The following is a 13,700-nucleotide window of genomic DNA, read 5'->3' as shown; positions in this document are numbered from 1 at the left end:
TCTTTTTCAAGTGTTACTATTGGAGTTTTGGAACTGAGTGAGCTTTGATCCTTTGGCTGGTCATCTACTCAAACTCCTGCTAATTACATCCCAACTGTACTTGCAGGCAAAGAAACTGTTCTTATGTTGTGCAGAAAACTAAGATTACTGCTGCCTCTGCCCTGAAAACAAACTGGTGAGATGCCTTCATATTAACCTGAAATTCCAGGAGCAGGTCTTTCTATGTACACCTTTAAAAGCTTCCCCTTTAGCTGCCACCTGCTGCACTGCTGCAGGCGGGATTAGTCCTCCCAGCTCGGTTAGATTCCAGCTCACAGCACGCACTGTAAGTCTCAGTACTTAATGTTTTCCAACTTTAAAGAATAGAGGCACTCAGTCACTCTGTGCCAAGACATTGTATTAGGTCAGGGATATTCAGCTCCCTCTTTCTGCAGCAGAGTGATGCTCACATCCATCAGCACCAATGTTACAAAAAATCGTAATAGCCATCTAAGAACTGCCATTAAGGTCCTTTTCTTATCGTGATGTCACACATACATTAAATTATTATCTTAAGAAGATCATTTTAAAAGATAAATAGTATCCACATGGCTCTTTTTTCACGTTTCCACTTGTTTTTCTCTGAGATTGCCAACCAGTGAGTTTGACAACTTGAAGATCACATCAAAGGAATCTGTTTTTCTTGTCTAAATTGAAGCTTAATATCCATTTCCACCCTAAAAACCATTTCTATGGTATAGGATAAAAATGTGACCATTCGTGGTGTGCATAGAACAAAAGACTCGAGCAAAGCATATTTTAAGGAGGCCCAGTGCTCATGAATCCTGTTTATCATGATGCATGGTTTCATGAGCACAGCCGCTAATACCAATCCAGCGCCAGATGCCCCAATAAGCTGTTTCACCATCATTTATTTATGAATGAATATTCTCCAACTGCACTAATATGTCCCTGGGTGTTGGGAAATGCTGTAATGTATTTGTTAAGCTCGGCCTGGGATTCTTTATTGCCTGTCACATCTGTAAAGGTAGCACTTTGTCATGTGTTTTTATTTCTTTTCCTCCCCACAATGCGGAGGATCGGCGTGAGCTGACAGCAGCTGATAGCTGAGCACAAAGGTCTAAAGAAGTATTTTTCATAGTGTATGTGGCGGCTGCATTATCCAAACTGAAATGAAATGGTCAGGACGTTTGCAACCTTAGAAATTTATCACACGTCTCTGTCTGGAAAATGTTTGTTTGAAAATATCAAGAAAATTGAGCTTTCTAATGTTTTTGGCTCCAAAACAAGAATAAATGAGAATGTTGAAAATGTTCATCCTCTTATATTTCCATATAAAAACCAGAACCATGTGGAGTAGAGATGAAATGCTTCTTTGCTTTTCTGTTTTGGGCTTTTTGAAAGGGAGCAGTGTTGCTACAACAGAGAACGTTGTGCAAACGGCTCAAAACTAGATTAAAGGAAGAATTAAAATGAACAAAGAATTAGAGTGTTTCTCACATGTGGAGGTTTTTGACTCCTGAATCAAATCAATTTAAATCAAACTTTTTATCTGTTTATAAAAACAGATGACAGAGTGCTTTACACTAAAACAAAACAAATAAAATACATGATATAAAGTTGGTTGTTGGAAACGCTAATATTTGTGACCTCCCTTTCTGTAAAGAGCTGCATGGCCAGCCAAAAGCAGCATCACAGGCGGGGACCAGCCTCACCACGTCGAAGTGGCGATGTAGGTCCCATGTAGAGCTGCAACGTTTGAACAGCAGCTGACCCAGAGGGAGAGGATCCAACTGACCCCTGAAGCTATGGACACATTGGGCATGTGACACATGCCCAATTATGAGCTAATTGTGCGTTCCTAATAGCCCATGGTGTTCACACTGGACATGCAGGGAGGGGTTTCTTCTTCTTTTGTTTTTCTACTGTTTACTAGCGCATGTCTGCCATCTGCAGTTGGAAGATACTTGGGGTGAATCGTCGAAGCAGTGCAAATCTCTTCTTCTTGCTCCAGACTTTTTTTTTTTTTTTGACATCTCTACAGAATTAAAAATTTGGTGTCAAATTATTTCGGCTGAGCACCAGCCTCAATTATTATTTCTTCTCCTTGATCGATTGTCAAACTGTTGGCACCTCCGTGACTTAAAAGGGACGCCATTCGTCACTATCAAGTTCGAGTCTCTGATTGGCCAAAGCTCAACTGCTTTCAATTACACATATTCAATGGCTGCGCATTTTGTACGTAGAGCCCGAAAAACGGTCGTAGAAACTTGCATAGCTATGCGTAAACGGAAGAGTTTTAAAGGTGGAAGCCCGAAACGAGCATTTACTCGCATTTTTATAGACTTTTGATTGGAAGTGGCTGCTTGAACAGGGATTTGCAGAGGGTGGTGTGAACGCAGATTGACAGGCAAACATTTGGAGGTAGTCGAAAGAAAACACGGCTTTTAAAAGCACACATTTTTACCATAACTCCCCTTTTTGGCATTACTGGAATTAGCCAAATATGCTAGTTTCAAAGAAGTTGAATGAAGAAAAAGAGGGAAAATCCAATCTATCTGCTAATTAACAGAGAGAAAAGAGCCGATCACATTTGCCATGCAGTGTCCTTTTCATAGGAATAACAATGAACCTTGCAGAATGAATTATAGATTGCCCACACTGAAGGATAACTCTCAGGCTTTAGTACACAGTAAATTTCAGCGACTGTTTAAAGCTCTTTTGGGCTCTTGACTCCTCATAAACTGACTAATGAATTAGTCAGTGCTGTAATGAGTTAAACAAGCACCCTGAAGCTGAGCCATGTTGCTGCACTAGTGCTTTGCGTTTTTGTTATATTTAAAGAAAGTGAAATGTTTTTTTTCTTCAAAAGTTAACTCAATTTGTTGAGGTATTATTAATAAAATGACACATAAGAACGTTTTTAGAACACGTTTTTCATGCTCATAGCAGCTGGTTTAAAGGGTGATGTCCACTTATTTTGTACAACACTTTTCTTTGAATATTTTGTAGAATTTGGATTTATTTTATTTGTGTGCCCCGTGTGTTCGAAAAATCTGTTTTTCCTCACTATTTCCACTAAATTCCTACACAACATACCTTTAAAGTCTTTTCCCCTTTAAATCCTATACATTAAAACGCTTTATTTCCCCTATTTTTGTTTGTTTAAATTGCCATTTTTACTACTAAAACCAACAATCTTGAGCTAAAAACAAATGTTTTCCTTTTTTTAACCACTATTAAACTAAATGATTTTTATTGCTTCATTTTGTAGCAAATGGAAAATGTTTTACATTCCTTTCTGCACATTTCTGACCAAAATATGACAGATCTTAACCTTTAGAGAGCAAAAATGCCCTCAAGAGTTTTCTTAGCTTTTGCTGTGAGAGACGATATGAAACCTACAAGAGCTGCAGAAGATTCACTGCATCATAAATTAAGAAATGTCAGCTCTGACTTTAAGGCAAGCACCCAAAGTCTACCTCTGCAATTATGATATGAGAAAACCCATTAATGCATAAAATATCAAACTGTGCTTGGAGTTTATAAACTTAAAAAACCCCGAGGCGACTCATGAGAATCTTAAAACTATCACTTTCATGCATTTTTAATTGCTGGTAAAATAAAGCGAGGGGAAGAAAACAGACCAAAATGAACTCTGCGAAAAGTCTTTACATGTAATGCAGGGGCAATTTGCAGCAATTTAGTGTGGCTGCTATCCAGCAGCCTCCTCAGGCGCCTCTTTTATTTTCATAGAGGATTCAGTGACAATAATGAATCATAGTTAAGACCATACTGCCGTGTAAGCTTGCAGTTTAATAAACAGTCAGCAGGTCACTGAGTTTAATCCTTTCGAATGTCATTAGAACTGATTAAGGTCCACAGCGTTGATACTTTTCCAAGCCATCCTCCTTTGGCGTTCTCATGCCTTCATCGTTGGCAGATATAAATATTTTTTTGCAGTGGACTCCATAGCAGGCAAACCGACCCAAAGAGTCATGCTTTGGAATGTGAATGCGCTGACCTTGACTTGTGTTATCCTCTGGAGTTTTGAAGTTCTCCATGGCTGAAGGCAGGAATTTAATCACCGCTTCTTTTGTCTCTGAAACAGGTTCAGTCTGACATTCGGCTGAAGGACGAGATATGTTTGGGGAGACTTATCAGGGCTCGCGCAGACGCGGGTCATTTCAGTCTCACTTGACTGTAATATTTATCATCACATGATTGATGTTTATATCTGCGACTGCAACGGAATCGTTCTTTTTTAATTATTTTCGACATTTTTCTCAAGCGCCTCAGAACTGAGTCAGAACGGGGTCATTTAGAGGATTAGCGAGCATTAATGATGCCAGTCAAGTTCTTTAGTGTTGACCCACAAATCAATGGTTTTAGCTGGGAGATTAGGAAATGTGACACTAAGATACTTAAATAATATTCAAGGCTTTATTGTTCTCCTTTACCAACCTTTGTAAAATGTATATGGTTGAATTTTGGAGTTCATGCATTGCGCCCTCTGATGACCTGTCCAAAATGTGCCTTCCCTTGCCTCCCATGACCCTATACAGGTAAACCAGTGCCAATAAAGTTTTTTATTTAATGATTCATAAAATCACGGCATAAACAAAGTGATAAACTGGCTCATACAAATCAAATTTTCAGACTTTCTTGTCCATATTCTTTGTTTTAGCTCCTAAGTTTTCAAATGAATCAAACACATCTGCAAGCCACTCCAGACACACCGGTCAAGCAAAAGAAAACAGAAAAGATTGAACTTTATATTTATTATCACTGAACAGCCAAATGTTTTACTTGATAAAAAAAAAACGCAAGAAAGAATCTTTAAGATGGTCACCATGTTATTTTACTTCTTGTGTGTTCTTAATGCGAACAAATGGATGGATGGATGGATGGATGGATGGATGGATGGATGGATGGATGGATGGATGGATGGATGGATGGATGGATGGATGGATGGATGGATGGATGGATGGATGGATGGATGGATAGATAGATAGATAGATAGATAGATAGATAGATAGATAGATAGATAGATAGATAGATAGATAGATAGATAGATAGATAGATAGATAGACTTTAATGATCCCGAAGGAAATTTTAAGTGGCCAGCTGCACACTTAAAAACACAATCCTTCCTAAAACAAATAAAAACACAATAAATAGATAAAAAGATAAAAGGATAAAAAGATAGAAGCAAAAAATCACCAAAATGCAGTCTGATGGCTCGTGGGACAAAATACTTTATAAGTCTGTCTGTGGTGCAGCGTCAGCACTAAAGTCTGCTGCTGAAACTACTCTTCATCTTACTGAAGGCCTCAGGCAGAGGGTGTGTCACATTGTCCATGATTGCCCGAAGTCTGGCTAATGTCCGTTGTTCGGCCACATCCTCCACTATGGCCAGCTTCAGTCCCATAACAGAGCTAGCCCTCCTGATGATCTTATTTAACCGGGTCAGGTTTTTCTTGCTTGTGCTGCACCAGCACACCACAGCGTACAGCAGAGCACTTTCGATGACTGTTTGATAAAATATACTGAGAAGCTTGTTGGAGATGTTAAAAGATGCCAGCCTTCGCAGGAAGTACATCCTGGTGTTTGTTAAACTAAGAAAAAACTATTTTTTTTAAAATACAGTGAAAAAGAAACAAAAAAACTATTTTCTTAGAGGAAAAAAAAAAAAGATCGTTCTCATCTTCTTTGACTTCAGCTTTTATTTATACTTTTACTTTTTGTTTTTGTTTTTTGTCCTATGATAGGGGATAGAAAAAATTTCCATTTCCCGTTTCAATAGTTTTGTCATGTCTATCCTTTTGAGCTGCCAGAACCCTGTATGTGTTTAGCTGCCTCTAAACGCCCCGCCGCCCACTTGAACCAAATGCATTAAAACATGCCTGATTTCATCATGTGTGTAAAACAGTTTAGCGGCGCGTTGCAATCACCAGCTGCACATCCCTGTTCCCATGCTTGGTGAGAGGGTTGAACACCTTCAAGGACATAACACGTCCCAGATTGCATAGCAGAGCGCGTACGCTGGAGAAGTGCATGTTGAACAATGAGGCGCTTGCATTACATAACACGCCAGCTGCTCCTCGCAGATCCAAAGCAGGATTTCTCCACTGGTGACGTTCTCAGAGGAGAAGCGAGAGCTGCTGCTGGTCTGGTCCAAGCAACAATCAGAAAACTTCTTGTTCTCAGAAAAATTCCCACTTTTGTGAATTGTGGATGATGCATTGACTATGAATTGGGAACATTCAGCAACTGTCAGCAAAAGGTTGTTTTAAAAAGTCTGCATTTGAGTGTGAGAAAAAGCTACAAGTAAATAAAACTTCTCCTAACTCCTCTCCTAACAGTTGAATGGAGGAAAATCAAGAATTAATACTGCAAGATTTGAGACTTCAGTTTAGTGTACAAAACAGATAAAGTGTATGATTATACATATATACATAACTTCATCTAATTAAATGTTTTTACAATAATTTGCTGTAAAATACAGTTTTAAAAAAACTTTTGTGATATTTAAAGTCACAAAGTGTAAACTTATTTTACACCCTTGAGCTGAAACTCTTTTAAAACTTCAAATCTCTTGAATAAATGTCTTTAACTCAAAAAAACTAAGACCTGATTACCCTTTTAACAACGTTTTCTGCAAATAAAAAAATCCTGGATGAATAAGAGTCTTCATAGATTTGTTTAAGGTCCTACTTCGATCATCTTTTGATCTGTTGTAAAAGCGTCCCAAGTGGTCTTGTGATAATGATTATGCAGAGCAGCAACAGTTAATTAAATATTCATCTCTGACTTGTGAGCGGGACTGTTGGTGCGAAGCAATCCCGCCCCTACTTCCTGGAATCCATTTTACACTCCCTCCCACTAGCTTACAGCCTCTCATACTCCCAACATTACCAGTACATCAAAAATGGCAAACAATAGTGGAGCTATCCAGCCGTACAGTCTAGTGGATCTAGTCGTTTCCAAAGATACAACCGAATGGAGCGGAGCAGGGAGCTTGAGGCTTGCCGTAGTACCTTCTAGTCACACCAACGAGATTTTTTCAACACCATTTTTCTGTTTGCTCCTGGTTCACAGCAATTTGAATAAGGAAATATGCAGAAATGTAATTTTAATCTTAATTGTCTTTACATGTGTCCTCCATCATGAGAAAAATGCCCCAACATGTTCATTTTTGGAATAAAATGAACATGTTGATAGAAAGTTAGTTGAACAATGTCTTTTTTTTAAACAAAGTCCCGGCTGGGACTTTTCGGTGTGGAGTTTGCAAGTTCTCCTGGGGCACTGTGTTTTCCTCCCCAGTCCATAAACATGCATGATATTTGATACTCTTGTCGTTAGGTGTGCATCCAAATGCATGCATGTGATTTTGCGCCCTGCCACAAACTAGCAGCCTGTTCAGGGTGTACCCCACCTTTGCCCAACAGTAGCTGGGCTCTGGCAACCCGATGACCCCAAAAGGTTTAAAGGGAATTTGGAGACTGAATGGATGGATGTAAGGTGTTCAAAATCTTGATTTGGGTGCTGAACAAGCCACACCCCCACCATTAAATGAACACCAGCTGTGAATTATTGTTCTCACAGGGCTGTGATGGACCCAATCACACCAAGAGTCACCAACACGCAAGAAAAGAGGCTGTAATCAGTGTCATCATGTCTTGAGTCCACCGTGCCGGGTACTGTCAAGCTCCCGCCGCACAGAAAGACAGCTAATCCTCTACTTGCTTTGCTCAGCATGAAGAAATGTGAGGGCAATCTAAAAACGCTGCTCTGCTAACTGAAAGAGAGCGTGTTTCCAGGGGCATATAATTTCCCGTTTCAGCATATTGGCCTCTTGTGTAATTCATCTTAATTTAGGAACAGGGAGTGGCAGGGAAGGAGGTGACACAAGCTTTAGAGGTTCTCTCCTTTGAGGTTGACGGAATAGACGACAAACACAACACAAAAACGGAAAAACTTAAAAGTCACAACAGGTTGATTTCAGACTTTTCAGTGGATGCCTGGGTCCAAAAGTTGGGATTGTGAAGATTCAGGATCTTTTTCATAGCAGGATATTCAGTTTAAAAAAAAATACCATCACAACTTTGTTTGTTTCCAAATAAAACCCCCAAAATATCAGTATAACAAAACAATGGCATCATACTCACAACTGTGCTCTCATGCTCAGAAGCCCAAGCTGCTCCTGTCCTGTTTGCTCCCATAACCAGGTTTCTATTCAGAAAATTCTCTATAGCAAAAGCAGATGCTTGTGTAATTTTTAATTAATTTGATTTTGTCTCCTCATTATGGAAATTGATCCCCTGAATATGTGCTGGCCTGTCATTAACATCAGACACAGCACATTTAGAGCGTGCTGCTGAATAAAATATGGCCGTTCATGTTAAGCAAAACAGATGAAAGCAGAATGAATGATGACTCAGCGCTTGGGAAGTGAAGCCTAACGTGTTTACGTTTAATTGCGGCAATCTATTATTGAAATCTATTAAATGATACAAAGCAGAGTTGGACCCGGCATGGGAACTTTGGGGACACAGAGGAAGAGACCACATGCATGAATGGATGAGGGCTTGAAGTGGGAGGACATCAGGTTTTTCCATTCGAATGTGGAGCTGATCCAGCTTCATTTTACAGAACAATAATACTAGACGCTATTGGGGTCATCATTTCAAAAACTGGCTGTTTGTAGATGTTGAGAAGTCTCCAAGAAAGAGCTTAAGATTTTTAATTTCTATATTTTAAAAAAATGCTGATGTCGATCATCTACATTTGATGGCAAAATTATTTTAAAATCAAAACAATGCAAAATGCAAACTTTTCACTTGATACTGCTTGTCTTTGTGACTCATTTGCAGCTTTCTGCAACCATCTTCAAAGTCTCTGAACAACTGAGACTATGTCTTGCTTGGAGGCTTATGATGCTGATCTTGTAAGATTCACTGTTGAACACACAGATATGTAAACACAAACACATGTAAAAGCCTTCAATAAATAAGATGAATACAAAAGCTGTAGGTTTGATTTTATTTGAAGTGTTCTCTTTTCTTGCCAGTCTTTCTTCCCTTGTACAGTTTAACCACATCATCCCACATGCTGCACTTTAAATATTGTTTCCTGTTAGCATTTCAATGTAAACTCAAAACAAAACTTTGAGGAATTAGCTAATGCTCTCCCTGAAATATTGATGAAATATTGATTTTTCCTTTATTTTTGGCCAAAAGAATTAAACATAGAAACATTATTTGACAACTATTTTGCACACTTATAATTTTATTTAAACATTTGTTTTTATTTTACATTTGTTTTTCTAAAAAAAAAAAAAAAAAAACATATATATATATATATATATATATATATATATATATATATATATATATATATATATATATACAGAAGCAGACGTTATTTCACCCTCACCTGAGCAGAGGGGGAGCGGCTATATATATATATATATATAAATATATATATATATATATATATATATATATATATATATATATATATATATATATATATATATATATAAATATATATATATATATATATATATATATATATATATATATATATATATATATATATATATATTTATATTCTTAAGAACATGAAACCTTTTATGATTATATGGTCAATCGAAGTACTTAAGGGTAGGAGACCAGAGTAGGTCTACAAAAAACTAATTAATAAATAATGGAAAAAGTAAAACTTGAATTTTTTTCTCAGAGATCAGATCAGATCTCAGAGATCAGATTTTAAATGTATGCATAACTGGAACAAAAATAAAAAATTAATAATTAAACAAAATAAGACAAATGATTCAGTTGGTGACGTACAGAAAATATGACATATTGGCAGAATCCGAATAGTTCTTCCTACCCCGACATTTAGCCCTCCAAATGGAGCATCATGGAAGTAAAAAAGTCTTCTGATTCGGACATCATTCCCACTTGATGATGATGTCCTCCATAGTTGCTGGTCATCCACGCTAGCATAGTTGGCAGCGCTCGGAAAATGCACAACATCAGTTTTAAAACTTTAAAAAGTCAAGTAGTGCACAAATTGTTTGCGTGATCGAATGAAATATTTCACACTAGTGTGTTTGAAGGCATAGGTATGCATGTGTGAACATTATTTGTATTGTGTACATGTTGACATGTGAACATTTTTGGAGCCAATTACAGGTATGTTAATAACATTTGAGTGTGTGTGTGGACATATTCTACCCTTATAGACTTGTATTACATCTGAACCTGACTGTAATGAGTATAACCATCCAGAAACTTGTTGCTTTAAGGCCTGTTCACACCGGGACGAATTTCGCCGGCGATTTTCGCCGACGTTTAACGCCTCGTGACTAAACAAAGGGCACCAATGAGAGTGTGCACACCGACGCGAAAAAACGCCAGGCGTTAAAGCGTCGAAAAAAAAAACGCCTCGGGTTCGTTTTTTTTTTTCGACGCGTCGCGTCGAAATCTACTCGACCAATGAGAACGGCGCTTTTGCTCACGTGTCTGGAGCTTCTGAAGTTACAGTAAAACACAACTTGGGGGCGCTCAAACACAAAACTGCCTTGCTGAGCACACATACCAGCGAAGAAGATAGACGCCAAGTAGCGTCTACACTGCCGCGAAGCAATAATGACGGACATTCTAAAATATCCCCGAACCAAGCACCAGTTGGAGCAACTGGTGCTTGAAATATTCATGTTTTCTTTGTTTGATTCTGACAAGCGCGTAAATACTTGCTCTCTTCTTCTGAGTGAAAAGCGACTTTAAGAAGCGTAAAGTTGCGCAGCGCCACCTTGTGTACAGGAGTATTTCTGTTTTACATTAAGCGCCATCTAATGTCAGGGAATGAAATTGCATGTTCACTCCACTCATCGTCAGCGAAAATCGCCTGGGTGTGAACACAAAAAACGTGACGAAAAACGCTGGCGAATAACGCCTGGCGAATATTCGTCCCGGTGTGTACGGGCCTTCATGCTGCTTCATGATTTTACACCCTCCCCCTTTCCATAATCACCCCCCCCCCCTTTCCATAATCACCCCCCCCTAACATCCGTCTTTCTTCCTCCCTCATTTCCTTTTCCGTCCGGTCCAACACAAAAGATTTTCATACATGATTAAAATTAATAAAGTTTGGCCTCAATTACAAAAGGGGGTTTATTCAGACATACCTCTGGTTTGTCTGAGGATTCATAATCCCTGTTGTTAAAGTAAAATATGTCCAACACAAGAGGCCCTCAGCTCTCATCTGTTTGCCCAGCTGTTGGACAGGACAAGTTAAAAAAATTACATTAAATTAAAATAAAGTCATGCTAAAACAAAAAGTCATTAAATACATTTACATGTGGTTGTCTATGCTTTAAAGCTCACCCACGTGAAGAAATTATACATCTCCTCAATCTCCCATTAAAAAAGCTATATCGGATACCCCTATCCCTCCAAATGCCCCTACAATTGTAGGGTTAGGGAGAAGCCGGAGGGGTAGTGGAAGATTCGGCCATACTTTTTTGTTGACAGGGATTCTTAGGAGAAGACGCACAGACAGCTTTGGTCATTAGCAACTATAACCTGGTGTGATCACAAAAGGCCTAAACTGAAATGACGGTAAGATAGGATGGACGGAAAATGACAAAAATACAACGGAATTGAAATGCCATACCAGAAAGATTAGATCAAATAAGTTTAGTTTTTGTTTAAGTGCACATCTTAAACGGTAAATTGCAGAGAAAGACCTAAATTTGGTATGTCTTTATGCTTCCGATTATTAAAGTCTGTGAAAAAGTAGGAGAACTGGAACATGTTTGTAATTTTTGGAACTTTTTTCTGTGCATGCGTGTCATTTTGGTCAACAAATATAGGTCACCAATACAGATTATCTTACAAATGTTAAACACTCATTAAAAATGCAACATTAGACAACGAAGAATCAGTTAAACGGAGACTAAATTGTTTTGTATTTATAAGTAATAAAAGGCCACATATACAGAATTCTATGTTGTGCAAACAACGCATCTGTAAGGTGTGTGACACCATTCTGATCAGCTGAGATGTTCAGTTCAATCGGATCAGCCTTACTAGCAGCTATGCAGCTTTAATTCTTTGCTTTGCACATATTCATTCAAATTATTGAACAATCTGATCTTACAATTAAATATTTATTTATTTTTGTCACAGTTAAGGACATTTTTGAAACACATAAACCACGTTTTCCTTGCAAATTTTAGAAAAAAAAAGAAAAAAGAAAAAAAACTTCCTCTGGCTTCAAGGTATAAAATTCAGCCCATTGATGTATTTTTTATATTTAGATGCGGGCTTCCGTCTTGTAATACACAGCAGTGGAGCTGGACGCGCCTTTGTGCCTTGAATAAAAATCTTTCATGTTTCACAGTGCAGCCTCTGAAGGGCCATCTTAACCCCCCAGTCTTCTGCTTTGTAAAAATGACAATCATTAAAGGTAATGATCATTATTCTGTCACTTACAGTCAAGGGTAATTAGCAGACTGCACATATCCTGAAAACACCCAGCAATTAGTGAGCCCTGCAGTGATGTTGAGGGAAACGAATCGGGCCTTAGAAGGCTGCCATGAACATCTAAAACGTTGCTTTATATACATCAGATAAATTATATAAGACATCTCTTGGACACGTTAGTTCAAAAGCATCTTCTGCACAATGCCATTCGCCTTTCAGAATAAAAGCCCAGAGTCTTGCTGAAACATCAAGGAGGACACAGTCAAAGTCTATTCAGCACATCTCAAAGAAAACTTCTTGTTTGCTCAAGTTTTGTGCACACTTGCAGCTCGCTCGTGCACATCTGCTCCAAACTTCTCACTTTGACACGTTATTTAAAATGTTCTTTAATCCGACACATCAGAACAACAAAAAGAGAATGGGGAAAAATGATGAAGGGATGCCAATCAAGGATTTCAAACATGGCAGACTAACTTCAGCGTGTGCAGCATTCATTTTTTTCTCTGAGAAGCACAGACTAAAAGGCAATGTTTGTGTTTTTTGGAAAACAGAAAGGCCTAGTGGTTTCAACTGTAGAGCCTTTATGCAGAAAAAACTAAAAAAGCTTAATACTAACATACATTTTTTACTCCTTTGATCAGAAATGAAAATACATTTTTAGCCATGCGTTATTGGTCACTTTATCTGTTGCTGTTTAAAAAGTGCTTTATAAATAATGTTCAAGATTCAATTTGAATCCAAATTAAAACTTTGCTTTAAACATCAGTTATCAAGTCTCTCCTATCTTTGAGTTGCTAAAGATTTTTTACCCCTTCACAAACAGCAGCTTCATTTTCGGCTTACAGAATTTTAAAATTTTGTTGTAATAAAGCTGTTGTAAAAAATGTGTTGGCATAGGTATTTATCCTAAGAAAAACTGTAAGCACGTTTTAATGTAAGGTATTAGCCAATCACTGTATTGTATTATTGAGAAATACATAGAACACTGGATAGTTGACCTTTTCTCTCCAAAAATGTTTGTCAAATATGTTGCTCCTCTTCGAAAATCCCAGATCTTTGACCACTTTCTCGGATATATTTTTAATATTTCATTAGAATTTGCGTTGTGGTCTGTTCTCCTTCTTCTTCCTCTCTCTGGTTTATCCTCAGCCTCTTCCCTGTGTGCCGCTCAGTTTTAAGGATGGCCGATGATACACGAGCAGT

This window comes from Oryzias latipes, chromosome 8 (assembly GCF_002234675.1).
Source record: "Oryzias latipes chromosome 8, ASM223467v1".
Lineage (NCBI taxonomy): Eukaryota > Metazoa > Chordata > Actinopteri > Beloniformes > Adrianichthyidae > Oryzias > Oryzias latipes.
The sequence above is the reverse complement of the archived record's forward strand: the minus strand, read 5'-3'. Positions refer to the sequence as shown.